The sequence below is a fragment of the Cygnus olor genome, chromosome 5 (assembly GCF_009769625.2).
Source record: "Cygnus olor isolate bCygOlo1 chromosome 5, bCygOlo1.pri.v2, whole genome shotgun sequence".
NCBI lineage: Eukaryota > Metazoa > Chordata > Aves > Anseriformes > Anatidae > Cygnus > Cygnus olor.
The window spans coordinates 18,099,599-18,108,429 of NC_049173.1; positions in this window are offsets into that span (position 1 = coordinate 18,099,599).

Genomic DNA, 8,831 nt, shown 5'->3' on the forward strand with positions numbered 1-8,831 from the left:
CCATTTCTAAGGGAGAAGCTCTGGTCATTCCTCTCCTCGAACACCCTCTAACCCTCTTTTTCCTTCCTTGAACCTTCTTCACAGTTTAAATTATTTGTCAAAAATAGAGGAGTTATTTGCATGCAATATTATCCTGTGCTACTTCTTCACGTAAAGGACATAGCTGTGGGCTCATGGAGAAGTTCATGTGCAAAGGAGCACTGGTCTGGGCAATGCCCTGGGAACACTACCCAAACAGCTTGTGCAGGTTGTTATATCTTGATTTTTTTTTATGTGGCTAAGATACTCAGGTTTGGAAAATAGCCACTGAGTGTGCAAAGCAGGTCACTTCATTAATGCAGTGATGTGCACAAGCTGACTGCAATAAAAGGGATCTTCATACCTGGCAGGAATTTATAGGCCAAATGCTTGATCTTCAGAAAACTAAGCAAATGAATGGTCTCTGTGGCTACCTTTAGACTTTCTTATCAGTTTGCAGTTGAGCCCATGCTTTCCCCACATCCCACTTCATCATTTCTACGTGTTTGGTTGTTCATTGCAGTACGTTTGGAAGCAGTTAAACCTGTGGTGGTGTGAAGAATCTGGCCAGCATGCAGGTTCCCAGCCCTGAAAGTGGTACAGGTGTCAGCAGCACCCAGCAGGCTTGACCCAGCTGATCCACACCTTCCAAATGTGCCTTCAGAGGCGACTAGAAACACCTGCCCTGCTTGTGAGATGTTAAATGTGTAAGGGTTCTCACTTAGTGCTCTAAGATCTGGGTAAGGTGACTGTGGCCACCTCTGTTGTGAGGAGCTAGGTAGGCTGGTGATCTGGTCCTGTTCATGATGCCACATGCAGCAGAAATAAGAGATGACCTCTAGAAAAGAGGCCTAAACATACTGCCAAATAATGTCTTGATTGTGTTAGAATATGTAAAATAGTCAGGGTGTTCTCTAGCCTCCTTGAACTGGGACAAAGCAAGAGATGTTATTTATTTATTAGGGTTTTCTGCATACATCTAGCACTGGATTCCTCTAGGACTGGAATGGGTCACTGCTATGTGTATGCTGCTGCTTGGGTGGCTTGTAAAGCTATGCTAAGTGAAGGCACTATGCATTTAGCAATTTGGAAAAGCTGGATGAGATGGTGTAACCAAGTTTTTCAACTACATCTCTTGCAGTTGTGATGGGCTGCTTCTCTCCATGCTGAATTTTGCCAAGCTGAGGATAGCTGAGCTGTCTGGGAGATGGGGGCTAGCCTGATGAAATGCTGGATGCAGCTGCTGCCAGAGACAAGCAGTGTGGCTGCTGTGGGCTGGGACCCTGTGGTCCACTGAGTCTCAGTAGGAATTTTGATGACTTTTATAACTAGCAGAGATGTAACCTGTAGTGTTTCTGGGCAGAGCTGTGTGCAGGCTTACCTTTGTAATCTTGGGTTCTCATAACACCATATATTTAAGGCTAATGTAGTAAGTGTGAGCAGTGAAGATTTTTCAGGTGACACTTGCATAATGATTCCACTTTAAAAATAATGTATGGGTTAGAAAGAAGATATTAGTTCAAGCACTTTGCAGCTATTTGGGACTTGACATCATAATTTTTCTGGAATAACAAGGGCTGTCTGTAATATTTTGGCAAACCTTTCCTTCCCTGTTCCTTGTTTCTCAGCTCTATTGTACCTCGTAATGCTTTTAGTCTAAGCGAAGAAGCTAATCAAAAGCCATGTAAAATAGACTGAAAAATCTCTGCTGGTTTCAGAGGTCTCTGGAGCAGACTGTAATACTATTAATCCCTTAAAATAGGGACCCAATTTCAAAGATATGTATGCTGATAGAATAACTGTTTGCTCTGGGAAGTTACTCTACATCTCCATTTAAACTCTTCTCTTTCCATTCATGGATGCATCACAAGGCAATGCTACTGTGCTTTATAAGGAAGAGTGTGTAACAGGCAGTGATTGTCTCCTTGTGCCCTCTTATGAGGACTTTATTTTCTATTAAATTCTGAGCAGTTCTGGATAGGTAAAAGCCTCATGCTTCAGATTTACTTTTTTTTTATACCACTTAAATTTTTCATCTATGCGAAGTCATTGTTCCTCTCCAGTCCTTCCCAGTCATCTCCTGCCCTAAGCTGCTCCTTAGCATTTTAGTCAATGGGAGCTTCATTAGTGCAAGCATGCTAGGAATTGGCCTGAGAGCAAGTATGCTATGAGAGTTTCCTATTATTTCCTGAGAGAAGATAATAGCGTCCATCAGAAAATGAAGGGAGGAAGGAACCAAGCATATACTGAGCAAAACAGGGAAAACAGATGAGTATGGGAGCAAGGAGGGAGGATTTGTTAAACTTGCATTCAACTCAGTGGAAAGAGAATGGGGCCAAGACATGCAACGTGTCTGCAATTAGCATACAGTGCTTTGGGACAGCCGTTGCCAGTCTGCTATTTCCAATTTTGTTTAATTTTTAATTCAAATTGTGTACTAAAAATAGGGAGCATTTTAGAGCTGAAAAGATGTGAGTGGCATAGGGAGAAAAAAACAGAAATTGCGGGAGGAATGCTGCTGTAGCTGAAACAGCCCTGCTGGGATTTCTAGCTTTGTCTCAGTCAGTCACAGTTACAAAATGCACGCTTGCCTTATCTGGGCCATTGTAGCTGAGAGACCCCATGGTAGTCCCTCTGTAAAATAAATGATAAGCCTTAGCTAGTGGTGCTCAGCCTAACTCTGGCCCAATGCATATGAAAATTGGATAGTTAAATTGATAGTTATATTTCTCTTTGAACAGCAGAAACATAGCTCAGCTGCAACTTCTGAGAGTGCATGAGAACCTGAAAGCATAAGTAAATCGCCACAGGTAGCATGGGCATATTTATGTGCTGCAGGAATGTTCCAAACGTGCTTCTGCATGTTTATAAGTTGTTTTAACTGGAATTTTTTAACATTATTTTAAAAAAAAAATTTTACAGCAACATTTCTTTTGACTATGGACACACATGAAAGCTTTGGTTTATTACCTTGATTTTGGGCCAAATCGGATTTGACAGGTCAAAATTAAGAATAAAATGTTGACTTAAAAATATATATAAAAAAAAAAATCAGTGTTGCACACTAAAAATAGGAAGGAGGAACCTGTGTGACAGAATTTCTTCACCTTCGTGATCATGCATGGGTGCTGCAGCAATGACTGTCCTGTCCAGCTGCAAGGCATGTGGAGCATTGTGAGGGTGAAAGGTGCCTGGGGCAGGTCTTCTCCTCCCACTCACAGCTAGAATGTGGGTGCTCTGGCCCCACTGCTTTCAAAATCAAAAACCCAGAGGCTTTTGATTTCTCGTGAAAGGCAAGAATTTTCCCATCCTGTTCCTACAAAAGTAATGTTTCTGTAGCTAGAGTTATTCCTCTTTCTTTTTTTTTTTTTTTTGTGCATGTGAAGATATTTGTGCAGCTATTTACTAGTAGCAGGAAGGTTTTATTTCTGGGAAAGTTTTTACACAACTGTGGGAGTCTCTGGTTTTCAGTTAGTATTACTGCAGCATGGCTTGCTTTTCCAGAATGAGAAAGTCAAGAGACTCTTATCTGGATCAAAATATGAAACCTTATGCTTATGCATTAACCTCCTCTCCAGAGAAGACTGCAGAATATTTTGCCTGAAGTCCCCATTCAGCATCTTTTCTGAAGAGGTCCCTTAGAAAAAACAGAGATATCTCCTTTAGGCTAAGCAAGAAAATTGGCTGGAAAATAGGCAGAAAACAGACTCGTCTCATTTTTGAACAGATGTGCTCTCAAGTCTCAGCAGTCCTCCAGCATGAGTGTATGAATGTGGTCTAAGGAAATTACTGCTTTCAGCAGCCATGTGAGGTGATGCTGCCACCTGTGACTTGGAACACACAGCTTGTTGAGACCAGCACCTTTGGCTTTGCGTAGAACAGGAAATTCTGGGTGACAAAGACACAAACCAGGAAACTTCCAAAAATGCAGGTTTTGTTTCAGGTCCAAGATGCACAACATTTTGAGACTATATCACATGTACCATCTCAGATCTACACCTAAGTTTGTGTGGACCTTTGTTTGAAGGATGGAACACCTTTGCCTACATCACATTAAATTTTATGCTCTATCTTGAATTATGTGGAGCCCCACCCTTCTTCCCAGAGGATGGGAACTGAAAAGCTTCTTCCAAGGTTTTTCAACTATGTCCACCTGGAAGCATTGTGATACCCTAATGAACCAGCTTCTCCCTTAGAAAACGCTGGCGTGTTCAACTAGAGCACGGGGTATTTTAGAAAAATGTTCCACGTGTTTCATTTTTCTGACACTTCTAAATCTACTAATCAATTTTGGTTCAGAGTAACCAAGGAAAACAAAAGGGATTTAGGTGCTTAAGTCAGGGCTGGAGTGTAGCTTTCTGATTTATGATGACATTGATAGAAACCGAGTACCAGGAGACTTCCAAATATACCACCTGATGTCTGCTTTCAGATCCTGCTTAGCTGCTTAAAATCTAGCCCCCTAAATGTTAAGACTAAGTGGAGTACTTGAAAGCCCTCCATTGCACCGTCAGTCAAGGAATTGGCTTTCTTCTCCCAGAGAACTTAGGAAAGCTTTTTCTTTCTTTTTTTTTTTTTTTTTTTTTCTAACGTGCTTTGGAGCTGACATTTATTTTGGAGTTACAACCGACTGTAAGCATCCAGCATTGAATAAGGGTTTGTTCTTTCTATGAGAAAGGGATTTCAGCTAAGAGGTGAGCCAAGTGAGGCTCCAGCAGGCAGTGAACTGTGTCCAGCCCCGGTGTGACAGACCGCTGGTGTCTGAGCTGCAGCTTGTGTTACAACCCTTTGTGATTATATGTGGCTAGGAAGGAGTACTGCAGATATGTACCCTTATCGTTCTCTGAAATTCATATATGTCTTTATAGGAGAATTGGTTCCCAAACATGATGGTCTCTCGTCTTCCCTCACTGCTGTGGAAGAGATACCAGGGACAACTGAAAGCAAATTGCTGGTGTATTACGTGTGGCTGGAACTGAGCAGTCAGCTGCAAGCTGAGCTCCAAAGCTGTTCCAATTGCAACCCAGCTCCCCAGAAGCTGCTCTGTGGAGGTGTGTGTTTGGACCAATACAGCATGTTGTCACTGCGGAAGAGGATGGCAGGGCTAGGTGTGCTGCATCTGCTCTTCTTGGCATCCCAGCAGCGTGATTTCTCCTGCAGGAGAGTGTGTTGGAAAGCTTAAATAAACCTTTGAGGAGCATGTCACAGTCAAGGAGCAGTGGGGACACAGCCCACATAACTGAGGGGTAGTGGAAAGAAGACTCTTGCATCTTTCACTGCAATAATTCCCCAGTCAAGTTTTAAGATTAGTGCAAGCAGTGGGAAAAAATAGCTTGCTTGTAGGATCACCTGAAGCAACTGCACCTCAAAGAGCAAGAAATTTTGTGATATCCTGATGACACACTGGGACAGCAATTCTTTAACACTTACAGAGTGTTTTTTTTATCTTCAAAGCTTCATGAACACTAGCTAATTAATCCCCACAGAGCCTGGGGGAGTTATGTATGTATTGTTATAAGCCATGGGCCAACAAAGGACTTCAGTTGTCACCTTGCCTCATGCTGTGGCTACCGCTGGCATCAGCCAGGGCAGAGATTAAGGTCTTCTAAAACTAAAAAGCAATCTCCTTTCACCCCCGCAGTAAGCGGTGGTTCAGTGAGACTCTCCACAGTGGTGCAGGACCTGGGATGCAAAGCCAAGCTGGGCTGCATCTAAGCAGCCTGGTGCAGTGCCACCAGCTGCGGCCAGTGTCTTTTAGCCAGTGGGCTTTGGGCTGCAGCCTGGGGAGCTGGGGCACCGAGCCTCCAGTGGGGCTGTACAGTCAAATTCCCAAAGACCCAGCTCCTGCGCTGCCAGAGCCAGGCTACAGCATGGATGTTTCACCTGCACGTCTCAATGAAACTCAGAAGTAGATCCATGGCAGTGACACAGACTGAGCAGTGTTGTGGTGGCTCTACAGAAGCTGCAGCCCTCTCCTGCCTCTCTTGCTTCATCTTCCAGAGCCATATTACCGGGATGAAGCAGCAGCCTCGCACATCTTGCTGCTCTGATAGAAAGAAAATATGCTCCTCCTTAGCATAGATAAGGGCCATCTGTGCATGGCTGAAGTGAGATAACATTTAGGAACCTCCCAGGATATTAAGGTCGCACTTTCTTTGGTGTCTCATGCTGTTCAGGCTCATGATAGTGCTCCCTTTGAACTCGCTGTGGTTTGTAGTTCTCCCCATTTGCGTAAAACGAAGCTGAATGCAATGGTTCATCTAACTAACGTGGCTCAGGGAGAGCATGTGGCAGTACACGTCCTGCTGCAAGCCAGCTGATGCTTGGACATCACAGCCCTCTGCGTGGGGTACCCAGAGGTTTGACATGCATTTGTTAAATCCTTCAGTCAATAAAAACTGTGCTGCTTGCTTCTAGAGGGCAATTTCCGTATGGAGATCGGTTTTCTCTGTGGGTGATAAATCCAAATAAGGCACAGTGCTTTCTGGACTTGTTACTCGGACTGAGACAGCACTGGAAACATGGGGACCTGCATGGAGGTTCCAGGAGATGTGGCTTTTGAAGCAGAGCTAGAAGTGGCTGCAAGGCACCGTTTTTCTGTACCGCTGAAAGTCAGACTATGCATCCTAAAGGCTGTTTGTTTTAGCCTGATGTTAAAGACCTTCTCTAATGGTGGTTCCACTGTCGCCTCAGTGAATCTTCTCCCGTGTGTCTCTATCCCGTTTATGGTTTTCCTAATATCTGACCTAAATCTCTCAAATTGTCACTGTTGCAATTACATCCTCATCTGTTACTTCTCCACAATTACTTCCTGCCCAATCCATCACAGACATGGAAATTACTTTTTCTTTCTCTTTGCAACAGCCTGGTTCCACTTAAAGGATGGTGTTGTGCCCTCACTCAGACTTCCCTTTAGTTTAAACAGCCCCGGTTTGTTTAGCTGTATTTCCTGGATGGCTGATCTCTTGTTCATCCCATCTGCTATGTCCCGGGTTGTTCCATGTCTACCTCGGGACATACTGGAGATGTGACCTCACCATTGCTGAGCCAGCAAGCACAATTACCTCATGTTTTTAAGATTACCCCCTGGGAGGTCTCTGCTTTTTGGGTGTGTCGGTACTTACTGGGGGCCTGGGACGGGCACAGACCCATGAGTCAAGGGGGGGGACAGCATTTCCCAGTCTGCAGCAGGGATCCAGAAAACATTTCAATGGTACACTTACCATCCTTGTACATTTGCCATCCTAGTTTGTGTTCTTACCTCTTTCATTATATCAACTGTAGTAGTAAAGGAGACTTACCTCGGTTAAGAAATCACTTCTCACTCATCGGTCTTCCTAATTTAGTAATGCTAAAATGCAGCAGCACTAGGGATGATATCACAGCTGTGTCAGAAAACTCATTCCAAAATTAATATACTCAGGACTCCACCAAGTGAAACAAACACTGTAATGGGTGAGTCATGATAAACTGTAGCAAAAGGGGAGTTCAGGATATTTAACAGAAAGACAAAGGTCACATGCAAGTCAGTAGGAGATGGAATTATTGTTATCAGACCTTAATTTTTGCTCCTTCAGAAAGTAAGTAATGCAATTCTAATTGAAATACAAGTAGTCCTTTGCAGAAAGACAAAACAAACTGATTAGCGAGACACAATATGCAGAAGTATGTCATTTGTTACCAATACCCTGAGCCTAGCCAAAAGGGGTTACACTGGTGAGTGGCTGGAATTTGACCAATCTTGATTTCCAAGTAAAAGTAAAGGTACGTTTTGACAAAGAAAATGTGGGGGAAAAGGTGGGGTGGATGGAGGGAAATCACTGTAAGGGAGAGGGCAGGTTGTTTAATTAAAAGGAAAATGATGGCTGGTGACCAGAAAATTTGGTATTTGGGGAAAAGTAGAGGGAATATTGACAAGAGGGAGTAACCTCAAAGTTTGAGGTGTTTATCCCGCTTCCCCAGTGCTTTCCAAAGAGGCTCTGAAGAGCACTCCTCCTCACATCATTTGTTGCTGTGTGTTGCAGGAAATGAATGTATTCTTAACAGTGTAAGACCTTATGAAGGGAAGGTGATTTTATTTTAAACAAATCTATTGCCAGTCCCTCATGCTCAATCTCTGACTGCTCAGGTATGCATGCACAAACACTTCTCCTGTGTGTTCTCATCTGCTCAGGATCTTTCTTGTCTGCATCTGGGGAGGCAGGGACAAGAGATGCCGACAACTGAGCCCTCACTGTGGCTCTTGGCAGTGACAAACTCCTTCAAGAAAGGCATATGTTTGTTTTATCCAGGCAAGACAAGGGCCAAAAATGTAGGTTGGCAACAATGAAAGCTGTTACTAAAGAAAAGAGCTGTAAGAGGAAAAATGCCAGCCTGCATTGTCAGTTAAGATCTTCCCAATCTGTTTTATCGTTCTCCAGCCTATGAGACCGGCCTCATCTCCACCCCACTTGGCCAGAGGATGAGGGCATCCCGGGGCATTCATAAGGCTGCTCCCCCAGGGAGGGAGGTGAAGAGCTCACCCTCACTGCTCTCCCTGCAAGCAGTGTAACTGCATGTTTTTTCCTGACTACCTGGCATCTTATGCTAAAGATAGGGTGGTAAAACTTTATAAATTGCAACCCTTGGGGAGGGGGAAAAAAAAGATGTTTTACAATCACTTCATTAGAGTTGCACTATCCTTCCTACACTGAGCTTTTCTTAAAGATCAGAAATGATGTGGCTGTTAGACTAAGCATCCATCTCTGTATACCTACACAGTTAATTTAAGGGACACTCTTAGCCAGGTCCCATCAGGGGGAAAAGGATAATAC